This window comes from Topomyia yanbarensis, chromosome 2 (genome assembly GCF_030247195.1).
Source record: "Topomyia yanbarensis strain Yona2022 chromosome 2, ASM3024719v1, whole genome shotgun sequence".
Taxonomy (NCBI): domain Eukaryota; kingdom Metazoa; phylum Arthropoda; class Insecta; order Diptera; family Culicidae; genus Topomyia; species Topomyia yanbarensis.
Window position 1 is genome coordinate 303,793,837 of NC_080671.1, and position 27,647 is coordinate 303,821,483.

Sequence of the window (27,647 nt, forward strand, 5' to 3'; positions counted from 1 at the left end):
AGTCGGAATTTTTGGTTTTTCGTAGCCAAATATCAGCATCAGCACCAACTCAATATATCACTATCTCGAATGAAAAAAAAATTATATGAAATGATTCTGTTTGTCATTGTGTTGGTACAGAATACGAAGAATTTTCAACTCCCAGTGCAGATTTAATTGTGGCAACACTGGTGAGTAGTCAGAACGATTGTCGTTTGCATTTTTCATACGTATCAATCCGCTGAAGTTTTCGAGCCCATCATGGTTTACAGACCTTTCGTGACATTTCGTAAAAATTTAAATGCGACGTTAAATCCTTGAAAAGGTACTCATGAGAATTTATACAAAGCAGCCTTTAATATTAAAGATTGAAAATAATTATAAACTAATTTCCTCCACTTTCATAAGGACCAAAAAACTTATATCGAATCCTGAAAAAGGAAAATGGCTGGCTAACAAAATGCTGTTTGTGTTTGAATTTATTTTCGTTGCATGGTAGTTCTCAAAAGAAAGGACGCACAATAACCATTGGGAAGATATCCATTGAAAATCTTTCTTGGTCAGTGCGCTAAGAATCAACTGTGCAGTCAAAAGTTTCGATATTTAAACGTAAATGTATGCTTACATACTTCATCATAAAATCTTTCGGTTTTTCGATGGAAAAGGATAGGTTAATATTTAAAGTTAAATATCCGTTTGCAACCCAAAACGCACTCAATGTTTGAAAGATGGGTTAATTATTGCATGACAATTTTTATTTGGAAGAACATATTCTAACCACTTGTCGGATTATCGGGGATGAATTTGCTAGATATTTTATACCAGTAACGTCGTATAATTTTGAACTAATGTATTGATTAACAGTGTATTTTGCAGGGCTTCGACACCACGTGCCGCTGGTGATTTTAAAAAGAATTGTGAGAAGTTTTTATTTCGAGTGACCCTTCTCTTCTCTGATAAAGGGATCCCTTAAATTTGCTATGTCCCGTAGACTAAGCTGCTGGTTCAAGGGACAGTTTTCACTGAGCCGGTAAGGACATTTAATTTCGACAGGTACACTTCCACAGCACGACCACTCAGGCCCGATGAGAGGGGGAGGCAGCCAGGGCAATTGCCCTGCGTTTTTACCCGGAAGATGGGCGAACACGTCCGGTATTCATAGAAGAGCAAAAAAATAGCAATAGCCAATTCAAAGTATTTTCGAAGAAAGCAATAGAGTGTCAAACAGAAATGCCAGCCAACGGACAAACGCATCCGCCCTCTTCTACGTTAGCTTCTTTGCTGGTGGTGCCGGTTGTTGGATTGGATTCACTAGGCGTGATTGTTGTTGTGTTAATATTTGTTCCTGTCAGATCCGTGGATATTGGTTTTGTAGCCGTTTGTGGTTTGGCATAAGGTAGCGGTGTGCTGTTTACGCTTATAGTAGGTGGACTTTTCTTAGATGCTTTTGCACAAAGTGTTCCGTGGTGCAGTGTCTTTTTGTAGAATTCGCACATAACCAGATTAGAAATGGTTTTCTTGGATTCAAAATGAGATAAATTTATTCTGCCTTCTCATTTTGCTTACAACAAAAGCTAGAAACTGCTCCATTACTACCAGCAAATAAATCAATCCGTGTGTCGCTTTGTCTGCACAGTAGAAGCAAAATATCGTGTTCCAACCCATTATGTCAAAAAATAGACTAAGCTGCTGGTTCAAGGGACAGTTTTCACTGAGCCGGTAAGGACATTTAATTTCGACAGGTACACTTCCACAGCACGACCACTCAGGCCCGATGAGAGGGGGAGGCAGCCAGGGCAATTGCCCTGCGTTTTTACCCGGAAGATGGGCGAACACGTCCGGTATTCATAGAAGAGCAAAAAAATAGCAATAGCCAATTCAAAGTATTTTCGAAGAAAGCAATAGAGTGTCAAACAGAAATGCCAGCCAACGGACAAACGCATCCGCCCTCTTCTACGTTAGCTTCTTTGCTGGTGGTGCCGGTTGTTGGATTGGATTCACTAGGCGTGATTGTTGTTGTGTTAATATTTGTTCCTGTCAGATCCGTGGATATTGGTTTTGTAGCCGTTTGTGGTTTGGCATAAGGTAGCGGTGTGCTGTTTACGCTTATAGTAGGTGGACTTTTCTTAGATGCTTTTGCACAAAGTGTTCCGTGGTGCAGTGTCTTTTTGTAGAATTCGCACATAACCAGATTAGAAATGGTTTTCTTGGATTCAAAATGAGATAAATTTATTCTGCCTTCTCATTTTGCTTACAACAAAAGCTAGAAACTGCTCCATTACTACCAGCAAATAAATCAATCCGTGTGTCGCTTTGTCTGCACAGTAGAAGCAAAATATCGTGTTCCAACCCATTATGTCAAAAAATATGGGTGACGATTACAAGCAGAAAGCGGCCTATTGTGGTCAAACGGTATTCCTGTTTACTTTTACTGTTTACAGTAGACCGTTAAAAGTACAAAGGAAGCTAAAGATGGCCAATGTTTACACCCTACCATGTTAGACATAGCGTGCTGATTATGTTCCAGACTATCAATCAAGCAGAAGTGTTTGTTTCGCGAAACGAAATATATCCGCTCACTGTTAAAATAAAAATTCTGAATCCCTCCGGGGGTTGGAAGTATCATTCCTGCTATTGCAGCACCTGCAGATCGTTTAGCATCCTTCCGGGGGTGCAGAATACTCTGTTTTAATTGTTTTGCGTCGTTACCCAAGTAAGTATAAGCACTAATTCAAAACAATAGATAAGCTATAAGTTAGCGATTCCGTTGCTAACTAGCAGTATATGTAATGTAATGCTTCAATGCACCTAAAATGTAAAGCATTAAATCTAGCACTATATCGACATACAGAACATAGACATCGTGCTAAAAAGCTGTTGAGGATATATGATATGAAGCTTTTATAGAAAACTCTAAGTACAAATATAGAATCTTCTTATACTGCTTTGAGACACCGAACAATAACAAATATACGTATGCGTAACCTAAACTCGTATGCTTTCATGTAATAAATGATGATGCAATAAACTTAAAATCAAAATGCAAGTTCTGCTCGATTTTTTGAAAAAATACAATTGGAAATATAATTCACAATGGACGTTTGCGTAATTTCAATCAAACATCTAGGTAGAGTTGTCATTAAACCATGTATACATGCAAATTTTTTTACAGATCAGTGATCAAACGCGTGTACCAAATTGAGACGAGGTTTTCGATTGCGGATCGAATCCCATTTCTATAGGCACTAAATCGTCAATTTAAACAGGCGGCGTGTCAAACGAAAGAAGCGAGGAAGGGTGGGTACGTTATCGAAAGTTAATTTTTTCTTTTGCTGTGTTGATAAAGAAGGGAAGAGTTACTTTTACTTCTGAACTAGCTCTATTCTGGCACACTATTTCGCCTTTTCCGACACTAAGAGTGCTTTAATGATCTCTATAGAACTATGAAGCCGTAAAGAATATATTTTGTATGCGAATATAGAACATATCCAAAGCCATTAAATAATGGTTCGTGGTCTCTTGGGTACACAGAAAAAAATATTTTGTAATTTTAAGTTTATTTTCATGCACATATTTGGAGCATGAATATAAATGTAAAATTAAGTCCCACCACAAATACACACGACTTGTCGTGCTTTCAGAAAACCAATGCACTTCAATGTATTTTTACTCGAATACTGCTGTAAAATGAATGACATGTAATATTACACGAATGAAAGTGTAAAATTGTATGCTGTTTGATGCTCCAATTGATTTTAGCGTAATTTTCAATCAAATTTTTGATTAAATCGTTGTATGTTTACATTCGTATTGATTTACATGTCGTTTAAATTTCATTATTTTTTGGTGTGTATATTACTGACCCCTAACCTAACCACTTCCCCAAATCCTTCACATCAGGGAAATCATGAAAGACGATTCATTGCAAGACACACATCTCCAATCAACATGGGGAACGTACCATTTCAGCTAGAAGCTACTGATTCCTGAGTATCCGCAAATTGAAAAACTTTTAGCAATGGCAATTTTACCCGATTTGGATACCACGGAATAAAAAGCTGCCTAAATCAATCTGTCTGGCACACATCTCTGGATGTGGCAATATGAGTCAATCAGAGACTAATAGAAACCACGGATTCGCGAGTTTTCCAAGGCTAAAGAGGTACTAACTTATACTGAACTAGAGGGCTTAGGTTGAAAAGGGCTCGGCAGTAATACAAGCCTTGGGGCCCGGCGCGGCTCTCGACGGCCCTGCGACCACTGTACGCAACAATCTGGAGATGCAGCCATGAATGGATATTTTGAATCCACAACACCGCTATTCAAAATTCTTAAGTTCTCGTGGGTTTTATTAAGGATATTTTTAAGCTCTCGTTTGGTCACTGCCTGCCATACGCTATTGCTGGTGTGTTAGGGGTTTTGTCATTGCATGGGTGACACATACGCTTTAACAGCGATCGTTTAGGTGGTGGGTACTCATTTGATGCAGATACCACTTCCTTCAAAATCGATGCCGTGATTCTACCTATTTGTACCTACCCAATGCCAAAGTTTGGAATTGAATTGTTTCATGGTTAACCTTTCAATCCATTCAACATTAGTTGCGGTTAGCATCAACTGCAGACTTTTGCCGATTTTTCTCAACTCTTTCAGGCTTTTTCCAACGTATTTCATGTCAAAGTTGTTTTGTAGGAGAATCGGTGTATTTAGGATCACTTCATCTAGACAATGATCCGCTAAGCACTGGATACAGGTAAAATTTTCATTGTCGCAATGCGATCCAAAGGCTGCTGCATAATCAAACAAATGAGTTCCAGTAACTCAATAAAATCTTTTCGACTTTTATTTATTTTAGTATCGTAGAATCGTTTAATTGTTCTGCCATAATCCATATCTTTGACCTTCTTGTAGAGATCATTCTTAATACGGTTGCGTGGTTGTTTCCAATAGGCAGGAATATCGGTTACTGTTATCTAAATATACAATGTGAGAATATGCATTTAAAGACAACAACTTACCTTTCTATTCGTTATAAGAGAATGAAGATTTACCAACGCATACAGTACAGCACTTACATTCGAACAAGTCTCGCTGATACCGGCAGTACAGTCACAATGAGTTGATAAAATCGTTCGATACTTGTATCATATAAGGGTCGTGAAATTGTACTGCCTTTATTTTTTCGAGGTACCTCTTCCGCACATTTGGATTTCCTTGTGGTAGTTTCCTGGCATATTCAAAGAGGCGTGTTCCTACCGAATATAAATTACCTGCTGGTAACATTTCCAAAAAGACGGAAACGGGTTCGCAAACGAATAAAAAACGAATCAATTTTCGAAGAAATAACCGAGCTTTCAAATGAACAATACACGATAGAGTTAAACAAAAACAATATTTACAGACACGGCTCACAGTATAAGTCATTTTATGTCGACTTGCTAGTCGACTTCGTCAGCGTGCACAGGCTAATCGTAGCGGTGATATTCAGCAATATTTTTTAAATTTAGTAGAACCAGTCTGATTAGTTTGCGCCAAGAGTTAGACAACCTACCGTTGATCGACTCTCGCGCAACACCCTAGCATATACTTCTCTCCGCGAGTGGAACAAATTAAATTAACTGTTGCGATTCTCCTGAAGTCGAAAACCATGAAGATCCTTCGCTTGGAATGCATTTGGGAGAGGAACAGATAGAGCCAAGGGTTAACTGATAGAATAAAACAGCTAGTACGGTCGTTGATTTCCGAATTTGCCCAAAGAAATTAGCAGGATATTACGTACTTCCTGTAGGTTTGTAAAATTGAAAAAAGCACTCCTCGACATTGTCCCAATTTGTCGAACTGAGCCGATTTATGTATTAGACTCGACACTCGGGCCTCGTGAAAAATTATCTCAAAAGCTCAATGTAGGGGTTAGGTATTTTTAACATAGAATATGTATACCAAGTTTGAAAGAAATCGATTAAGTAGTTTTTAAAAGGCAGGTAACATCGCAAGTCATGTTTTTTCCAGAGACGTTGTACAAAAACCTTCGTCACCGAGTTTTTTGTCGACATTTTTGCATATGAAAATTATAGAATGTTATTGAAATGATTTACTATAATGTACAAAAGTTTTGATAACTTTGTTTCACGCAAAGTTCTTTAAAAATCGCAAAAAATGTCTTTTATTTCATACTGAAACCTTCAACCCCTCTTAATGGATACTCGTATTAATCTGTCTTCGAAAAACGTGGAGAATCTATTGATATTAAAACTGAACCAGAACTACTGCATGAAGTATCGAAGAAACGATGGATTTCCTTGTGGTAGTTTCCTGGCATATTCAGAGAGGCGTGTTCTTACCGAATTTAAATTGCCTGCTGGTAACATTTCCAAAAAGACGGAAACGGGTTCGCAAACAAATAAAAAAAACGAATCAATTTTCGAAGAAATAACCGAGCTTTCGAAATAACAATACAGGTGAATGAAAATCAAAACACGATAAAGTTAAACAAAACCAATGTTTACAGACACGGCTAACAGTATAAGTCATTTTATGTCGACTTGCTAGTCGACTTCGTCAGCGTGCACAGGCTAATTGTAGCGGTGATATTCAGTAATATTTTTTAGTTTATTTAGTTGAACCAGTCTGATTAGTTTGCGCCAAGAGTAAGACAACCTACCGTCGAAGAACTCTCGCGCAACACCCTAGCTTATACTTCTCTCAGTGAGTGGAACAAATTAAATTGCCTGTTGCGATTCTCCTGAAGACGAAAACCATGAAGATCCTTCGCTTGGAATGTATTTTGGAGAGGAACAGATAGAACCAAGGGTTAGCTGATAGAATAAAACAGCTAGTACGGTCGTTGATTTCCGAATTTGCCCAAAGAAATTTGCAGGATATTACGTACTTCCTGTAGGTTCGTAAAATTGAAAAAAAAGCACTCTTTCAGCTCGGCAACCACGTATAAGATCATTAAGAAACTTTTTTCGGAAGTTCTACTGTGTACTCAAGCAAAGCGTGTAATGTTAATTTCTCGAAGAGTCTATGTTACACATCTGTTCAAGTACTATCGCTGGTTTGGAAAGGCGAGGAGGGAGGGAGATGAGAGTTTGTTGATAGCAATAGATCAAAAACTGGTAAGAAATAATAGCAGGCGATCCAGTGAAATAAGACTAATAGTTGCTTATAAAGTTTGCAAAATGACCAAAGCTATGCAAAAACTATAAATTTCAAATGGATCTCAAATGAATGGTGTGATGCGGTCGGATAAGTATCGCCGGCGATGGACTGACAATGGCTTATAGTTTCGTATGCTTCTTACGTTTTATCTTTATTTGACTTAATTCGTTAACTTTTTTAATTGCGAAATAGTACTAAAATCATAAAATAAACAACTACCTTTATTTCTCGAAACAAAAAAGTTTAACTTTTTATTTCGATATGTCCAGTATTTGAGTAGTTAGAATAGGTCATTAACATCGTTTCCTAGCATAATAATACTTCATTGATTGAATTGCTCATTTTCCAATAGAGACTGCTTCTTACCCGCATAGAATTTTACAATAGCATTTACCTTACAAACAATCATAAAACAATTAATATTATGGTTATTACTGTTACAACATTGTTCGATGCCAAGCTCTCACAGTAGATTTACAATAAAATTTCATGTAACAATAAATTTCACTGTTCAGCAAAAAACTGATACAGTGCATTCACATTAAATTTTACTGTTTTCGAGAAAACAATGTATGGAGAAACAATGATTTTTTTTTAGTGTTAAGATACATAACAAACTTCCTTTTTCACTTTAAAAGTGTATTTTACATTGAAATTTACTGTAAAAACGTTAAAGTTGATTGTTTTTGTATTGTAGCATAACACTAAAACTTACTGTAAATTATTGTAAAATTACTGTCACAGTGAAAATCATGGTTTTGTTACTGTATTCGGGTATTGCCTGATTTAGTAGAAAAAAGCGTGTTCATTTTTAGTAATATTTTTATCCAACTTTTTGTCCTAGTCACTCCATAGTGCGATTCAAAGACGACCGGCATAAAGACTATATTTTCTTATTACTATCGAAAACATCAGATTTTTATTAATCTTGGGCACAACCTACACCATCGACTATTTTTCATTCGAGTACAGTCTAGAAAATAATAGGATCCAATATCCTATAAGATTTTTCTATTTCTTACTTCTTCGATTCGACGTTTGTCATTATCGTGATTCATTGTATTGCGTTGTTCCGAATCTTTGTTTGCAAAGGTATGGAACCGCCAACTACCGATAAATTTTGAGTGAGTCTACCCAGTACCGATAATCAAAAATTGAACATAGCCACCCTGCGAGCATACTGTATTACCACAGTGCAATGTGTTATTGTACCGTTACACACGCATTAGATATTGCATGCAAGAAATACTACACAAGAACAATTGCGACGTACCCAAAGGCGTATGTCTGATTTAGTCATTACCTTTGTGGAGAACAAAGTGTGCTGAGTGCACTACTTTCGAAAGTTCAAGTAAAATCGACTTAAAACAGTAGCTGTCCACCTTTTTCATTCCATGTATTCCCTATCAAAGGACTTCACGGTCGTATACAGTAAACAATCAAGTCAACACAAAATCTATCTAGGGTGGGTGCTCCTATAGTTGAGGTGTACCAATAGTTACAGTAGTGGGTTAAACGCCTAACTAAGATACCAACCATCAACAAATATTTTTTTATCGATTCATTGCACTAAAATTATGCGACAATATAACTGTTATCCTTGAAATTTGCTCAAATAACTATTGAAAAAAATTATTTTCTTAGAATTTTGAGCTCCCTTGCACCTATAGTTGATGTAGTGTACCTATAGTTGCAAGTCCCATAAGAAAGCAATGGGATTTGCAACAATAGGAACCGAAATTAGCGATTGCACCACTATTGGTACATGTGTTCCTATAGTGGTACAAGCGGTTTTGAATACATAAATTGGTTACTAAGCCATCTTTATATTTTTCCTATGAAGTAGAGACTGAAAGCTTTCGTTTAATGTATTAACATAGGTCTATTAATCGATTTTTTATCAAAAGTTTTCCTTAAGCATGCGACTATTGGTACACAACCCTATCTTCTATCTTCTATATATATAAAAGTCAATGTTTGTATGTATATGATTTATAGCCTCCCAAACGGCTGAGCCGATTACCGTAAAAATTTGTACATAGTAGGCGTTTGTTATGGAGCGTGATCATGTGCTATTGGTTGAGGATTATCTGCCCGACAGATGGTGCTTCTGAACAAATTGTGATTTTCTCATATTTCGACGAAAGTCGCTGCAACGCGCGATGGGTGTTAGCTAGTATTTAATAAAAATACTCTTTTTCGAAAGCGATTTGTTGCACATTTCTTTTAAAATAAATGTATAGAATGCGCTCAAATTTTCAAGATTTTTTTCGAGTCTTATTTACCGATCGACTCAGCTCGACGATTTCGAACAATTGCTGTGCGTTCATATATGTGGCAAACTATCATTGCTGTTTCTTAGCAATGACTGAATCGGTCAACCAATTTCAAATTAAAGCTATATTACTCAAAAAGAATGCAATTAACTTGTTTTTGATTCAAGCTAAATGTTGTTTAAATCGGACTAGAGTATAAAAACTGTTCTTCCTCTCTTTCAAGTTTTCGCCATCCTAGTGGAACAATTGATAATTATTTTATTATATGAATTGTTACTTTAGGCGTAATTGAAAGAGCTAACTCAAACAAAAGAATTACACAAGTTACATGCGATAATAGTCGTATTGCATAAATGATTTACGATAAAAACTATTCATGTCTGTGAAACACATCTTATCAGTTTGGGAAAGCTTTGATAATCATTCAAAACCTGTAAAACATGCTGTTTTTTTTGTTTTGAAAATGATATTGAATGTGGAAGGAATTCACAAGAATTAATGTCATTTTATGCACATATTGTCACATTAGGCTTTTCGATTGAAACTAATTTCGGTAATATCGGCTCAGCCATTGCTGAGATAATTACATGACATAAGTATACATACTGACACACACATACATACATTGTCCCAATTTGTCGAACTGAGCCGATTTGTGTATGAGACTCGACCCTCGGGCCTCGTGAAAAATTATCTCAACAACTCAATGTAGGGGTTAGGTATTTTTAACATAGAATGTGCATGCCAAGTTTGAAGGAAATCGGTTAAGTAGTTTTGAATGGCAGGTAACACCGCAAGTCATGCCTTTTCCAGAGACGTTGTACAAAAAGCTTCGTCACCGAGTTGTTTGTCGATATTTTTGCATATAAAATTACAGAATGTTATTGAAATGATGTACCATAATGTACAAAAGTTATGATAACTTTGCTTTACGCAAAGTTCTTAAAAAATCGCAAAACCTTTACCACCACCCCCCCCCCCCCCCCCTTAATGGATACTCGTATGAATCTGTCTTCTGAAAACGTGGAGAATCTATTGATATTAAAACTGAACCAGAACTACTGCATGAAGTATCGAAGAAACGTTGTGAAGACGCATTTGCGTAATAATAAGAATTTTTGAAACTAAAATGCTTAACCTAATAAATAGATATTTATTGTACATAATATAAGAAACACCCTTGTTTTATGGGGTTGTACCAACGTAAGGATTCCATTCACACACGCAAAAATGCGACGCGAAACAGGACACAACACTTATTTAATCCTTTTTATAGTTAGTAAGGTTAATAAGTGCTGTGTCCTGTCTCGCGTCAGGTTTTGTAATTGTGAATCGATTCCTTACGTTGGCACAGCCTAAAAAAACAAGTGTAATGAAAGTTAGAATCTCAAAGAGCTTTCGCCTTTATGGCCGATTGATTGCAAAGAAGAGAATGTTACTGTTAGATATCCAATTCCTCACACGGTGCAAAAGAAGAGGTCTAATACTCAAATTTATACATATAAACTAGGGTTGTGGTACTGGTAATACCGGTACCGAAAATCCCGGGAATACCGACCAATTTTTGGTACCGTAATACCGGTACTGAACAAAAGCCAGTACCGGTATTTTCGGTACCATACAATTTTTGATGAAAAATATGTGGACTCTCTAGGCAGACCTGTTTCAAAATACCGGTCGGCAAGATGACTTAAATATATTAATTACCTTCTAGATAAATCGTTGAGCTAACACCTTTGTGGGGGAATGAGGTGGGGCCATCATCATAATAATTCTAAAAGTTAAACATTTTGTCGAAATTAAATTTTAACAATCTTGTACTAAATTTCAAAATACTCACATATAGCGTAAGAGACGTAAAAATTTGCAATGATTTTTTTATTAGCGACATTCTGATTGGTTTCTATTATTCATTAGGTGGCGCGTTATAAGACTATGGTCTAAGTCATGTCTGTATTTGGTTTGTTCTTAAACCTTTATCTATAAAAGAACGAACAACGATTTAGTAGCTAACAATTTTAGAGTTGATAAACTGCTTAACATTGGGCGATTTGTAATTATTGGTGATCGGAAAATTCTGCAAAACTCCATTGTTTACAGCAAAGCAAGGAGCGTTGGTATGCATTAGAGAACAGTAGGCAAAAGACATAAAGGTCGAAACTATATACAGAAAAGCAAGACGGGACATGCGAGCAAACTGTTCGGATTTACTGGTATCCTCGCTTTGATTTACTGTTGTTAATATGGTTTCTTACATTTACCATCTGTTGAAGTCGACGAAAGGTGCGACTTAGTAGTTATTGATTTCAAAGTGGCCTAGATTTCGAAATAAAAGAAGGTACCACATACAAAAAAAATATCTTCTGCTGAAATGAGTCATGCAAGTCAATTAAAAGCAATAAACATGATCAGCACAAATCAATCATCTGAAAATAAGGTCATCAGTTTGAGCATTCAACTTCACTTTGAAGCTTTTTTCGAATTTTTTAAAAAAATTATTCGAGTACCGGTATTTTACCGGTACTACCGGTACTGAGGGCTTCAGTACCATAGTACCGGTTCTCGCCAAAAAGGGTCGGTACTGCGAACCTTAATATAAACCCATCCACAAGCAGTGAAACTAGTGAAAAGGCAACCAAAAGTGCCCGAAGAATCTGGCTTACCAAAGAAATCAAGCGCAAACACAAGCAATTATCCGTGGTGAAGAAAAGTTGTACTCCCTACACTTTCAAGCAAGGTTGCTTACCACACCACAGCGAAATTTATTGTTCACCGGTGCTTGGTAAAACAGAAAGAGTGTTGGCTAGGGCATCGCAAAAAAAAATTTTTTTTTTTGAATTCTCGAAGGCCCCCCCTCTCATATTGTGACAAATGTCAAAGCAAGCTTAGATGCCAAATTTCACATCATTTGGACAATTTTAGACCCCCGCCCACTTCGCTTGAAACGTTTTGAAATTGGTACTATGGGAAAATATGGAGGAAAAATACATTAAATGCTATAACTTTTGAAGTAGCAATCAGAAAATTACAATTTATACCTCTATTGAAAGGAAATAATCTTAGTATTTGAATGGAGATATTTTGTTTCTAGGAAAGTACGGGAAAGTGGGGTACTGGGTCATTTTGGCTCCAAAATCCCCTATTTTTAATGATTTTTCTGCTCCGTTATGCAAATCATACATATTTTGTAATTTTTCTAATGTAAAAAATCTCACAAATCGATCGGAGCCTTTTTGACCGAATACGAGAAGTTGGGGTTATAGCGCTTTGTGTCATTCATATTAAATTTTATTATTTTATCATGGATATATCTCTATCATTCTTCAATCAATTTTCATAAAATGTAAATTATTGAACGTGTAAAACCGACATCCACAGACCGATACAAAACATCCGACTCCAACCATTTCGGCGCTCAAAAACAAATAGCAACCTGTTGAATGTACCGATGGAAAATAAAGACTTTAAGGCTAAGTGGGATAAAACGCGACATCGTAGGAGCCGGGTAAAAAACAGGAACCAAGAATCTACTTGCCGTCTTACCCCAAAATCACTATCTGCTTGCCGTCTTACCACAAAATCAGTAACTACGTTCAAACCGGCTACCAAGTCGCATACAAAAGTGGTAGCACACCGAAAGACCTATTGTGTAACCTTAAAGACAAGGTTCAAAACAGTCTGCTTCCTCATCTCGTACAGATCAGAAGCCAAAAAGCGACCTGCTTGCGAACAGCACACAAACAAAAAATACTACCCGCGCCGCGCCGCTCTAACGTGTACGTGTAGCATATAGACACAGGAAAGTTCCGTTGCAGCTAACTGCGAGTGAAATGAGTGAACAACAAAATAAATTTCGCCCATTACGGGAGAACACAATCGCGATTGATTTTTCGCAAACCCGTCTTAGACCTTCAGTGCGCGAGGTGGAACAATTGGTCAAGGTGAAAATGGAACTTGATCTTACAGAGATATCACACGTCCAGCTTCACCACACCAGGAATGTAGTACTAATAACGTTCAACTCCTTAGCCGAGGCAGAAAGCTTCGTAGCAAAGAACAACATGCAACATGACGTCGAATATGAAAACGTCAAAACCAAGATCCCCGTGTATATGGACCTTGATCTAACGGAAATTCGCCTCCATGATCTGGCACCTCGTACTAGCACGGATTATATTAAAAGATTCATGTCGAAGTATGGAGAAGTGGAATCCGTCTCTAACGACACTTGGAGAAACTTTTTCCCTGGCATTCTCAACGGTGTTCGGGTTGTGCGAATGCGGCTGTACCAACCTATACCATCTTACTTGACTTTCGAGGGCAGATCATCTCAAGGTGTTAACTACATACAAAGAACCCTATGCACATACCCTGGGCAGGCGCCCACGTGTCAGTTCTGTAATCAGACTGCACACTACGGTAAGCCATGCGCCAAAACAACTAAAGAAAACTCATCTTCAACCACCACTACCAAACAGCCTTCAACATTTGCTGATACACAACAAACAGCCGGCCAACAAATGAATGCCGGACCAACAATATTCCACGGCATCCCAAAGCCAATACTCACCGTACACAGGGATGAAATAAACAAGAAAGAAGACGGCTATATCAAAGTCACTCGAAAACACAAAAAGCACCAAAAATCTAACAGCGACAACCATTCTAGTGATGACGATATGGACACAAACACAAGCGAGGGGGAAGGCAGACAGACTGATCAGCAAGCAGCAGAAGGTACACCCGACCATCGCTCACCACCGAGAAAGAAAGTCAACACAAGAAACGGAAAGCAGTGCACCCAGGATAGTCGACAAAAATAATGTTCGATGGTTTATATATATTTTGATATCTATTTTGAATGAAATTTTGAATTTGTAATTTTTGAAATGTACATTATTTTCAAAAAGGCGAATGACCCTCGAGGTTAAAGCCTTAATAAATAAACAAACAACAAACAAACAACAAGGTTCAAAAATCTGGGATCTACCAAATCCTCTGCAAAAATACATACTTCAAACCCGCAGTATAAAAAAACGCACCCCCAAAGAAAATAACCTAATAACTCAGAATATTAATTGGACAAATTTCATTAATGATATCGTTTAGCCAATATTTTCCTCTGTAATCACAATCGTAATACTTTGCAAAATACACAAAAACGTGTAAAATATTCAATTTTTCAAAATCATTGAAAATTACTCTTTGAAAAATAAGCAGAGCAGAATGCACCTGTGCGGGGCAACATGCACCACAAGAACGGGGCTTAATGCAATATAACTAGGGTTCGTCACGGTTGCGGTAATTACCGCAACCGCGCGGTATTTACCGCACCCGCACCGCAAAATCTGCGGTGCGGTGAGACACTTTTTCCTGCAGAGGTTTAACCGCAACCGCACCGCAAAAAAAACTGATAAAGTGATAATTTTGATTATTCTAAATTGATAAACAGACTGCTAAAATGAAAGAAAATCTAGCTGTGTCCGAAATATTTTGACGCTATTATTTTTACGACATTTTGGACATATTTTATACATCTACATCTAAGTAAAACATCACAAACTAACCATTTCAAATACATAAAATGCAAGATCCAAATAGAGACAAAATTATTAGATAATTTAAAAACAATAAATTTTTACTCTTAAATCCTCTCTTAAATTTAAAAGTGCATCACTTCTCTAGATTTCTGTTGGAAATCGTGGAATTATGAATCGTTTTCGATATCAATTTTTCAACTGTGAATTTCGACTAATTTAAAGGAAGTAGAGATGAACTAATCATACTGGGACTTAAACACAATAGAGCAATTTTTTTCGTAAAATATGGCGTCGTTCTTATTAATGAAATACAGTATGTTTTGCCTTTCTCAATAGAAAGGTATTGCAATTGCTCTGAAAACCGACTTTTTAACGGAGACCCAGAGGGCCGAGTGACATACCATTCGATTCAGTTCGCCGAGTTCGGCAAATGTCTGTGCGTGTGTATGTATGTATGTGTGTGTATGTGCGTCTGTGTGTGTATGTGACCAAAAATGTCACTCATTTTTATCAGAGATGGCTGAACCGATTTTCACAAACTTAGTCTCAAATGAAAGGTACAATAGGCTGCTATTGAATTTCTAATGGATCCGACTTCCGGTTCCGGAATTACAGGGTGGTGAGCACGATCACGCAGAAAATGTCGATTTTAATAAATTCTGCAATGAATGTATAAAGGTGAAATTTTTTTCAAAATATGACCACAACTGCTTCGATTTGCAGTATTAGGTCACTAACATCCATTCAAAGTCTCTTTGGCCACATTGGCCACCATCATCGGTTCCGGAAGCCCCGGCGGAAGTATCTAAATTCAGAATAACAGTCACATCGCTTTCTCGGAGATGGCTAGACCGATTCAACCAAACTTAGTCTCAAATGAAAGGTGTTGCGCCCCCGTAAATGGCTATTTAATTTCATTTCGATCTGACTTCCGGTTCTGGAGTTACGGGTTGTGGCGTGCGATCACATAGCAAATTGCGATTCAAACCGATACTCCGATGAAAGCAAAAAAGGTAAAAATTTAGCTAAAATGTCTCTCAAACAACTTAAATTTGCAGTTCTAGGTCACCGACGGCCAACCAAACTTTCGTTGACTACATTGACCACCATAGACGATTCCGGAAGTGCCCGGGAAAAACCGCCATCTTTCAAAATTAACAAACTCACATCAGTTTCCCGGAAATGGTTGGGCTGATTTTCACAAACTTAGTCCCAAATGATAGCTATAATATCCCCACAGATGTCTATAAAATTTTGTACGGATCGCTTATTTTTTTTCAAGGGGGGGGACCCATGAAATTTTAGAAATCGAATTCGTATTTTTGATGCCAAACATCTTTAAAATCCATGAAATCGACTTTTTGGGACTTATACATAGTTGTCAAGTCATGTATAATAAAATTGTAATGTATACATTTGAAAGCTTTTAATAAATATAAGCAACTAAAAAATTCTCATGTTCATGATTGAGAAAGGCACAATTGCACCGCTAGGTGGATTAAAACAGGTTTTTATTTCACTGTATTGGAATATATGCGCTACTATATAGAAGTGCTGGTATTCCGACTTTAAATTTTTTGGTGAAATTCCTTTAAGAATGAAAGGTGGTTTACTACGTAAATGCGAAAATCATCCATTTCATTTTCATACGTAAAAAGCATTGAAAATATGAAAATTTAAAGAAAAAAATATGCAACTTCATTTCTTATTACATTTTTATTCCACATTTTTCAATTAACTGAAGGGTTGCTAAAATAAAAGTTTTCCTATTACTGCAGTAGAACGTTTTTGAATGTATAATGTTTGCCTTAAAATGTACGGAATTTTATTAATAGAAAATGCGAAACATTACATTCTGAGGAGTCCCTTAAAGTTAAATTTCGTGTGATTAAGAATAACATTTTATTATATATGGTTACACAAATGTACAATTTTTCAACACTATTTTTAAAAATATAAAAATTGTACCGCATTACCGCGCGGTGCGGTGCGGAAAATAAAGTACGGTTGCGGTAAGCGGTACGGTTTTATTATTTTTTTGCGGTTGCGGTGCGGACAATCCATTTACTGCCCACATCCGCATCGCGACGAACCCTAACTATAACAATTGTGCAGAATGCTCGGTGAATAAGCAATTAGTTTTGTTTTCCTTCGGGATAGCACAAAAATGTGCCATTCAATAGCCTTTGGTTATGCAATTATTAGGTTTTCAGCACAATTTTTCTGTTTTCGTTTAAAAAATCAGCATGATGAAAGAAGAGGGCATTTTGCCCCCGATGAAGCAAAGATATAAATTTAACAAAAAGTGGATTATTTAGTAGATTTTGCATATATAGTGCGACAGAATAACGTACAATCGCAAAAAAGCAGTAGAATGCACTGATATAATAGTAAAACAGCATTTATAAAAGCTGAAAAACCTTGTTGCACGAGCCACAATAATTACATGAGAAGAGCACATTATTGATTTGACATAGGACTACGTCTTTGTTTTCGATATGGAGGCGCACTCTGCGAATTCTACAAAAATGGTATGTAACGAAAAGTGGTCCAATTTTAAACGCATATAATTCAGCTATCTCACGATAAATTTTCAAATTTTTTGCACAAATCGCCCCGAAATACTTCTAAGAATAGATTCCAATAGATAAACCCAAAGATTTTTGATATCATAGCATTAAAAAATTAAATAATATACAACCTCGTCAAAATATCGCGCATTAACCCACAGAAGATAGCGCTTCCCAAGCCCTGTACGACGGATTGGTGTACCTAGCGCGCTACGCTTCTATGAATGACGTCATCATCGGCTATTTAAAGAACGGACTTGGTCAGACACGCTCAGTTCCCTGTTGAACGGCTGGCGAAGCAGATCACTGCGCTGTGTTTTTTACAGCCAGTGTAGCTGAGTTAGAATCAGAATATATTGGCTCAAATGGCACGTTCCCCGTACATAGTCGGGGATTTGTGCCTTAAGCTGAGTTAGAAGTCCGTTACACTGGCTGTGGAGGGACGCTACACTGTGTCGTCCAACAGACGACCGCTCCAACTGCTTCCTAAATGCCGCTGTAATGTTGCCAGTAAATTTTTGGTTTAACTAGCACATGTATTTGCGCTTGAAATTAAGTAATGTAGTGGTAGTAATAAGCTTCCCATTTTGGTTTAAACGCAAGGACAGTTTTTAAAACAGGATTTGATTAATTAGTTTAGCTCATCCAAGCAATTTTATCAATTCTGTACTTTAAAAGGAATTTTACGGGACTTGGTGGATTTGGCCCCACTTGCAACTGATATAATCAACCTGCACAAAGTGTTACATAACGCAGGGATGTTTTTGGAACAAAATGTGTTATCATTCAGCCCTTCGCTATGCAAAATCACGATATTATGAAAGATGGGCTAAGCGCGGCCGTTCCTTTCAATCGGGAATGGCCGAGTTGAATTTTGGTGAAATGCGCTAATAGTGTCGTGGTGGTACTAGTTGTCTCTTTCGCTCTACCCATCATCATCAGCGTTGACTCATTTTACATTGTACGCTTGGGTTCAATGTTTGCGGCGAATGTGTTAGTAGGTAGGGGAACTGGCGGTAAAATGAACACGTTAAGCAAAGTCATTATTTTCTAACTAATAAGTGAATGAGATATTACAATCACCTTATATGTTTCTTGTTAGACATGTTTTGTACATATCTGGTAAAAATACTTCGTCATAAACACATTTTTTCAAACATGATTCTTCATTTCTAAACATGTCCAAAAATGAGACATGTTTATAGCGAGTGGGTAAATTGAACATGTGGCGGTGGTAAAATGAACAGCTTCTGGTGACTTGGAAAATGTCCTGTATGTATGCAATGCGCAGCGTTGGAAAGCATTTTTCCGATCAATGCTAATAGCCGCGTCCTTAAATCCACCAGCAACTCATCGGTATTTTGATGACTTTTTGTTGCGGGAGAGTAAAGCGACGCGCTGTGACACCAGTGTGCAACATAAACAAACCTTGATTATGTTGCGCGAGAGAGAGATCATCACATCAGACAGCTCAACAATCCATCGTACGGTGAGGGCCGATGATTTGGTCAACAAACGGCATCGAGAGGAAAGAGACTTTTAAAGTACACATACCAATACACCAGTTATTTGGCATGCGCTAGTATTGAATTGCTGGTGAATAAGTTTCACTTCTGCGTGTCAGTCGAGTGAGCAGTTTAGAAACTGATTGGACTTGCGCCTGTCGTTTTTTCCTATTTTCGGCCTGGGCAACTTATGCGCATCTTATGTACATTTTAGTTAATAAATTGCTTATCCTAAACACTAGTTGCGCACTCTGAAAATAAGACAATAAACAAAGAACAAGTTCACTATCTCGCTTTTCAATTGCAATCAGAATACTTTTCCTTTATGGACTATTCTTTAAATGCATTTTTTTAGCTTCCTACAGTTAATTATATAGCTATTTGAGTGTTTTTCGTGTTGAGTCTACTAAAAAGGTCTATATGTACTCGTCTCAATGCTTCAGGCATTAATTGAGATGAAACCAAAACTGTTATTAGCATTTATAATTTAAGTTTGATTCGGTGGTAAGTAGTTTCTTCAAAATTGTTCGCGCTTTTGAAGATTCAAAATTTGAATATCTCATCTTCAGTTCAGTGTTTTCCGCACAGCTGAACGGTCAGTTAATTTTTTCAATTAATAGTTCAGCAACGTGGCTTCAATTTACTGATTTTCAGTAATATATTTTCCGAGTTTCAGCAAAACAAACGTCACTTGTACTGAGATCTTGGTTAGCTCGGCTGCATAAAACTTGGTAAAAAGTTGCGGAAAAAGTGAGAGTCGGTAGAACAAAATTAGTGGTGTAGCTTCCAATCTGCTTATTTCGTTGACGTTGGAAAATGCCTGTATATTTTTATGAAAATATAAGGTAATGAGCAGATTTTCTCCTTGTTTCTATTATCACCCTACCTGTTAGATCAGAAAAGCACCTAAGCCTAAACAAACAGTATATTTACTGTTGGAAAATAATTCAAACAATAATACGTTCAATGTTGCTGATGTATACCAATCACTTAAGGGACCATAGATGTTTTTCTACGTTTTCTGATCCGTCTTAAAAAAAATCATCGAACACGAGAATGTCAAATATATTGAGGTCTCTTGCGTAGTTAAAAACACACTTCAGTGTTTAAATACAATATTTGGCGACATGCAAAAACTGTTTTACTGCCCCTCTTCGGTACCTTGAAATTGTTTAGGCAAAACAGATAAAAAGCGCAATAGTTGCAATGCTATTTTGAAAATACTTTCGAGAGTCCACAGAGTTCCAGAACAAAGAATAAGCCAGCGGTCACTGCTTGATGAATGTAAAATTTACAAATTTTACATTAAATGCGGTGTTGTTTTTGTCGAAAGGAATTTTTTAACTTTAATTGGAACTAATTGGAATTTGAATTCGAGTTTGTGTAAAATTGGTCAATTCATATTCTAGAACTTATATGGACCTTAATTCAGTCACCAGTATATATTAATATCAGTAAATCTACTAAAAATGCTTCCGAAAAAAAAACTCTGAGTTGAAATGAGAAATTCATGAAGTTTCAATCTTATTTTAGTTGAGATTTTCTACATGCTTTAAAAATTATTATAAAGGTTTTGAATCAGTTTTATCGATTGACCACATTATCTTTGTACAGTATTATTGAGGCCACACATGATCCATTTCGGCACCGATTCGTGTTGGCCAACCGCATCAAAGACATTATTTACCAAACTCTGAATTTCTAACAAACAATTTGGTTTCAAAAACATTTAAATATGGCTTTAAATAATTTTGAATTATTTGTTACAAAAATGTTACACCTAACGAATGGCTAACATTTTTCTCGTTGTTTCACTTCATATAGTTTCGTAGTAGGTAGGGGAAACTGGTCGGTTGCCGTCACTGGTCGGTTGTCGACAATTGATTCGTAGGTTCTGTACTACAACCAAAATATTTGTTGAACAAGTGAAAACCTGCTTAAAAATTTTTTGATCATTTGCTGAGTGTTATAGAAAGAAGCAGATCGATCGAAAAAGTATGCACATAGAATATTTACGAAGTGAATTAATTTTATATTGTGGTTCAAAAATTGAATGCCAATTCGCCACAATTGTTATTATTTATTTTACCCCATTTTTGTGGCAAATGCTTAATTCTCTCTAACCTAATCAATATGGGTATTTTCGGAACAGGCTTTACGAGTAGATACCAGAGATCGATTTTGGACGCAATTCTGAAAACCAAGATGGCAACTTCTGGTGAACCGTTTTTGATAATTTACATGGGAAAAACCCATGGGTCGTGTTTTCACCGCTGGGTAGCACTGTATACACCAAATTGTCACGACCAGAGAGACAAGGGGCCATTCATAAACCACGTAGACCAAAATTTGAGAATTTGATTGCATTGCTTAAAAATATCCCATCACGGTATTACACTTAAATGAAAGCAACAGGAGCATGTCTTACCTGTGAGGCGATCGTATGCAAAAAGATGGCCGGTCGAGGTCGCTGCGATCAATGAGCCCTTTGGCTCGTCGTTGCTAACGCTGGTGTGCGTATACGAGCAATGCATTAATGGCTCAAAAAAATCGTGCTCAAGGCATTTAGCTGAATACAATGCGATCGTCCCGATCTGCCATGCCAAGCTTTGTAGCGGTAATATTTTATGCGGGCGGCCATTTTGTTTTAGTCTTACGATTGATTATATGCAATTATGCGATGTTATTATGTTAGAACAAAAGGAAAACTATTTGTTTTGTGATTTGAATATAAAGTGGTTGTCCCGAACCGTCATGCCTAGTTTTCATTGCGGCAAGGTATTTTTGCTGATATTTATGCGCGAGCTTTTTTATTCAATTGCGATGTGGCGTACTGTAAGGGGCCGTTTATTTACCACGTGGACAAAAAACCCCTCTTTTCTGACCCCCTCGTGGACAAGTGTGGACGATTCATAAACCCCTACCCCTCCCTACGGTGTCCATGTGGACTTTCAAAAAAATGGGTAGTTTCATAAAAATGGGATCTAGAAAATTTTCCCATGTGGAAGACTAATATGAAGCAAACCTTATGAAAATCGTTCAAATCTCAACGACTTATGATATTTTATATTTACATTTCAAAGATTCATCACAAATAACCTTTGAATTCTTGAATTGGTTCGTAATTTCAACCTCTAGCTATGAAATCCAAAATTGATGTGATTAGACCATGTTACAGGTAGAGGAGCCCGTATTCATCTCATTAGTCAGGATATCACACTCTTTCGTTGATAACTCGACTTAGAGTTAGTGGATTGCGCTTAAATAGGTATCATCATCTTCGCTTCGTTCCTAAGAAGCAGCACAGTTTAAAAAATTTTCCTGGGAATTGTAAAATACTCGCGTTTGAGCGAAGCGAAAAGTCGAGCACAACGTACCCTTATTCATCCTACCATTTGAGCTAATGCGTTGAATAGAGATAGCAGATACTGCTCTAACTAATGTGTTCAAATGGGTGAGATGAATATAGGTGTTAAGATGAATTAGGGAGTCCTAGTTAAAAAATTCTGATTCTTTTTCGTGCGAGTTCTTATGATTTTTTCGATCATAGTCTTCATAGATGTTTTCAATTTTCACACGTGATGCACACGCATATACTATGCTGTTATAAGCACTTGGACTATTTAAAAATCTTGAAAAAATTGAATATAACCGCTCACACCAATGACAATACAAATTTGTTTCATTTTTATATAAAAAACAAAAATATGACGACGTGGACATTACCCATACCCCCATCCCAATGGACAAGCATGGACTTTCTCGTGACCTCTACCCTTTCCTAAATGGTTCACGTGGTATATGGATGGCCCTTAAGGCGATTTTTGCGAAATATAATATATGCATGCGGCTGCTGAGTTTTTTCTTTGCAGGCTACAAAGCAGCCATTTTTCATGACAGGCGACCAAGCAGCAATTTTGCTAGTATGAAAAGGCACGTGGTTTGCACGCTTTCACAATTCTTTTTCTTTCGAGTCGCCATATTGTTTTGGGAAGCCTTTCAGTTTACACGCTTTCACTCTTTCCTTACTTGATTTAACCGCATGGGGGATTCTAACTGGATTCTTTTTACAATAACCGGCAGGATCGCCAATGAAAGAATTTGATTTTACCAATGCTCATTCTACTATTAAATTTATTCTATATCATTTTCACATCAATTTGAAAACACGCTTGTTTGGAATTATTATTTTTTTTATTTGTGATCATTTATCATTATTCCCGAAAATGTGGTGGGGGAGCAGAGTTACTCTTTAGACTCCCCCTCCTTCCTTCTGGCTACGTGCCAGCGTGGACTTAAGTCTGATTTGTCCTAATCTTTAGTTAAAATATAGGTTGCCTGAAACTCACTCAATTGCAATGAATGCGATCCGCCAGTGCAATAGTAGTACGTAATACTCGCACCAGTTTTTCACATAGGTACATATATCGTGCATCTAATGAAGAATGATGTTGAAAATGCCTTTGATGGTAGTTGAAATGAATAAATTTCCTTTTTTTAATGTTTCTCTGAAAAAAAAATCTGTCCTTTGAAATGCAAAGAACTTTTTTAGCAGTTTATTTTTTGCGTGGATTTCGAAATTAACACGGTTTTTTTCAAAAAAATATTCTGAGTACTTTTGAATGCAAAAGACTTAGAAGATTTTCAGAAACCTGAAAGACGCGGGTCTGGAAGATTCCTTATGGCCCGCACCTCAACAATATGGATATTTTCGGAATGGTCTTGAAGTAGGTACCAGAAATTGATATTGACGCCATTTTTAAATCTAAGATAGCGACTTCCGGTTTAGCGAAATTCGCTATAACATAATCAGTATGGGATGTACAAATAGCTTTAATTAGGCAGTTGAATTTACTTGAATTTTAGCAATATGTTTAATTTGAATCAATTAAAACCCCCAACTCACATTACATACATCTCTTTCTTCTCTCATTTCCATTCTCACCGCACTCTTCAGGATGCACACATAAAAATATTTTACATTTCGCTGGTTTATGATTAGATCTTTTATTCGAGGATGTTTTGGATGATCGCCCAGATTTTCCATTCAGGAATTTCGGTTAACCGGAAGTCGCCATCTAGAATTTCAAAATGTCGTCAAACTCGACATTTGTCTCCTGCTCGTCAAAAACCATTCCGAAAATATTCATATTGGTTAAGTTGTAGAGAATCTCGCTAAGCCGGAAATCACCATCTTGGATTTCAAAATGGCTTCCAAAATCAATTTTTCATGGACAACCTTGGGCTGAAGAAGCTGATTTATTTATTTATTTATTCCTGGCACCTACTCGTTAACACCATTCCGAAAATACCTATATTGATTGGGTTACAGCGAATTTCGCTAAACCGGAAGTTGCCATCTTGGATTTCAAAATAGCGTCAAATATCAATTTCTGGCACCTACTCTTCAAGACCATTCCGAAAATACACATATTTATTGGGTTATAACGAATTTCGCCAAACCGGAAGTCGCCATTTTGGATTTCAAAATGCCGTCAAACACACATTTCTGGCACCTATTCGTCAAGACTATTCCGACAATACCCATATTGCATGGGTTGTAGAGAATTTCGCTAAACCGGAAGTCGCCATCTTGGATTTCAAAATGACACCAAAAATCAATTTCTGGCACCTACTCGTCAAGACCATTCAGAAAAGACCCATATTGTTGAGGTGCGGGACATAAGGAGTCCAGACCCGTCTCTTCCATCTTTCCGAAAATCTTCTAAGTCTGTTGCATTCAAAAGGACTAGGCATATTTTTGTAAAAAACGAGATAATTGCGAAATCCGTGCAAAAAAAAAAACTTTTAAAAATATTCTAAGTCTAAATATATTCTAATATTCTAAGAATTAACGCGGTTTTTTACGAGGATTTTCGAATTAACGCGGTACGTAACCCCCGCGTAAAAAAACCCTGAGTGTAATACATTTTCGTTATACATGACATGACAACTATATACAAGAAATCAATATTCGAGTTCTAAAATTTTGTAAAAGAAAAGACCGATCAAATCGATAACTTGAACCAGTAATCAGCGGTTTGAGTTTGGTCGTCTTGATCAGCTGGTAGGAGAAACAGGATAATGTTCGCATAATGTATAGGAAGGATGCCCATATGATCTAAACACCAAAAATGGTTTGGTTAAAATCTCGATGTTTCATGCATTTTAAAGATATTTGTCATCCCAAATTCAAATTCGATTTCTTAGAATTTTTTAGTTCCTTCTTCTATGGGAATTTCATGTGACCGGACGATTAACAGTTTATATTTCCGGAACCATACAACGGATCCGTACGAAATTTTGTAGCAGGAAAACATGCCTTTAATTTGAGGCATTTGTGATAATCGGCCAAACCATCACCGAGAAACTGATAATAGCAAAAATAACCCGAGAATAGTGAAAAACTGTATTTGAGCGCAATGAAAACTTGAATGCTCTATTTATCATACAACTGCGCGCATCAATTAACAACCATCCTACCAGATGCGAGCCCAAGAGCACACTGACGACAAAACTTCGTTGACGGTGGTATACGCATTCTTGAAAGAAGCTTATACAACAGGTAAAAGAAGCGAAAGAGATAGCATCCTGGGTGCCGACCACATGTTGTGAGAATGGGAATTTATTTCGGCCGACTGCATGCCCCCACCATCATTTCAAGAACGACTGAGAAGCGCGATTGACAGATCTGTATGCGTACTGCGCAGTGCTACCAAAAGTACAGATGTTTCTATAAAGCTGCAGATTATTTGAATTGTATAGGTACAGATTAAAATGATGTCTAAGGAAACTACAGCATGGTACATATTTTTGGAGATAAAATGGTAAAGCAATAGTTTTATTTGACATTTCTAATACCTAGTAATATTAAGAATGTTTATATAGGATATATAAATTTACGGAAACTGTTTTTCTTTGGTGTGTAATACAAATATATTTTGTAATTTGACTACTCCAAACAAATGATTTGCTGGCGAATGAACTTATTATTGAAACCTTAACAATAGAACAAATGATTTTTGCACTAAGAACTCAGTGTTTTTTATTTATTATTGACGGAAAAATAAAGCGAGATTGGAAAGGTTGATGTATAAAACACCCAAATTAACCAAATATTATTCAACTAGCAAAACGTTTGCATTAACTTATTGCTGTAAATTTCGGTACAAATTTTCTGAAAAAGTAGTGCGATTTTTTTATTCCCGGTAAATAATATAAAATGTGGCATCACTGGTACCAGCTTATTTTAGTTTCTCTTTGCTGCTCAGCAGCGAGAGGGGAATGGGTGTCGCAGCTCTCCAACGTGCAATGTTGCATCCGAAGTTTTGTATCACAACAGAGCAAAACTTTCTCTTTTGCTCACCGAAAAAAATCGCGGCAGCCATGTTTAACTCAACAATTTGGTCATCGATGACCAATTGTTGAGCAATGTTGAATTTCGAAACACGCCTAATATCTCAACAAATCATGAGCTTTGCATACACACAGGGCATTTTGCAGGCAAAAAAAATGACACGGAAGAATTGAATTATCATGACATAATATTAACCATTTTACAATCCTGTGGCATCGAAACACATCTACAAACTTAGGGTTATCCAAGGGTGTTTGAACTTTTGGGATCTGTTCGAGATCAACTAGAAAGCTTGGTCTATACATGAGATGTGATTATATTGTCTAAAATTTGATTTTTCTTCATCGGTCCCGGTGTTTTTCCTCACACACTAAGTACTAAGAAAATAAATATTTTACATTAAATAGTATAGTCCTGCGTCTACAGTTCGTGCAACCCCATAGGGCTGCTCCTTGTAGTTTTTCTCGGGTAGATCAACAACTGCCAACTAAGCCCAATTTATTTCACATTGCATGGACAATGTTAAAGATGGATCACGGGTAGACATTATATATACGGACCTTAAAGCAGTGTTCGACCAGGAAGACCCCCTAACTCTTACTGGCAAAAATTGAACGACTGGGCGCATTCACTAGATAGCTTAAGTCATATTTTGCAGATCGTGCTTTATATGTGATAGTAGGAAAAATTAAATCATACATTTTATCAACATGACGGTTGAGGCACACCCGGAAGCAACCTAGGACTTTTGCTATTTTTTTCTATTCTTCAATGACGTTTCCCATGTTATTCCGCAAGAATGGTTACTTATATACGCCGACGACCTTAAATTGTTTCTCATTGTACAGTCTATAGTAGATTGCAAATCTGTAGCGACACCTAGATAAATTCTGTGATGAGTATTATCGCAATGTGTTGACTCTTAGTGTATCTAGATGCTCTGTAATTTCCTTCACACACAGACACAAAATCCAATAGTCTGGAACGATACCGTTTCTGGGGACTCACTCGAGTGAATGTCGGTCGTCGGAGACCTTGGTGTTCTTCAGGGGCGGCGTCACTCTTTTAGCCCGACCGGATCGTAGGTAAACAGTGAAGGGTCTATTACTAGGGATTTGTCCCATTTTCGCAATATGTACACACGCATGCATTACATTCACAGTAAATCACTTGCGATGCGTTTTTGTGCGAATTAAATTGTGGTATATTGAAGTCTCAGAATGTGCGCCCGGAATACATGCGTTGCAGATTTCAGCTTT

At 37.0% G+C, this 27,647-nt stretch overlaps 1 pseudogene; it reads right to left on the reverse strand.

Annotated features, from left to right (window-relative positions):
• Positions 1–907: 907 nt before the first annotated feature.
• LOC131680504 (uncharacterized) lies at positions 908–27,512 on the reverse strand (annotated as a pseudogene).
• Between the last annotated feature and the right edge of the window lie 135 nt (positions 27,513–27,647).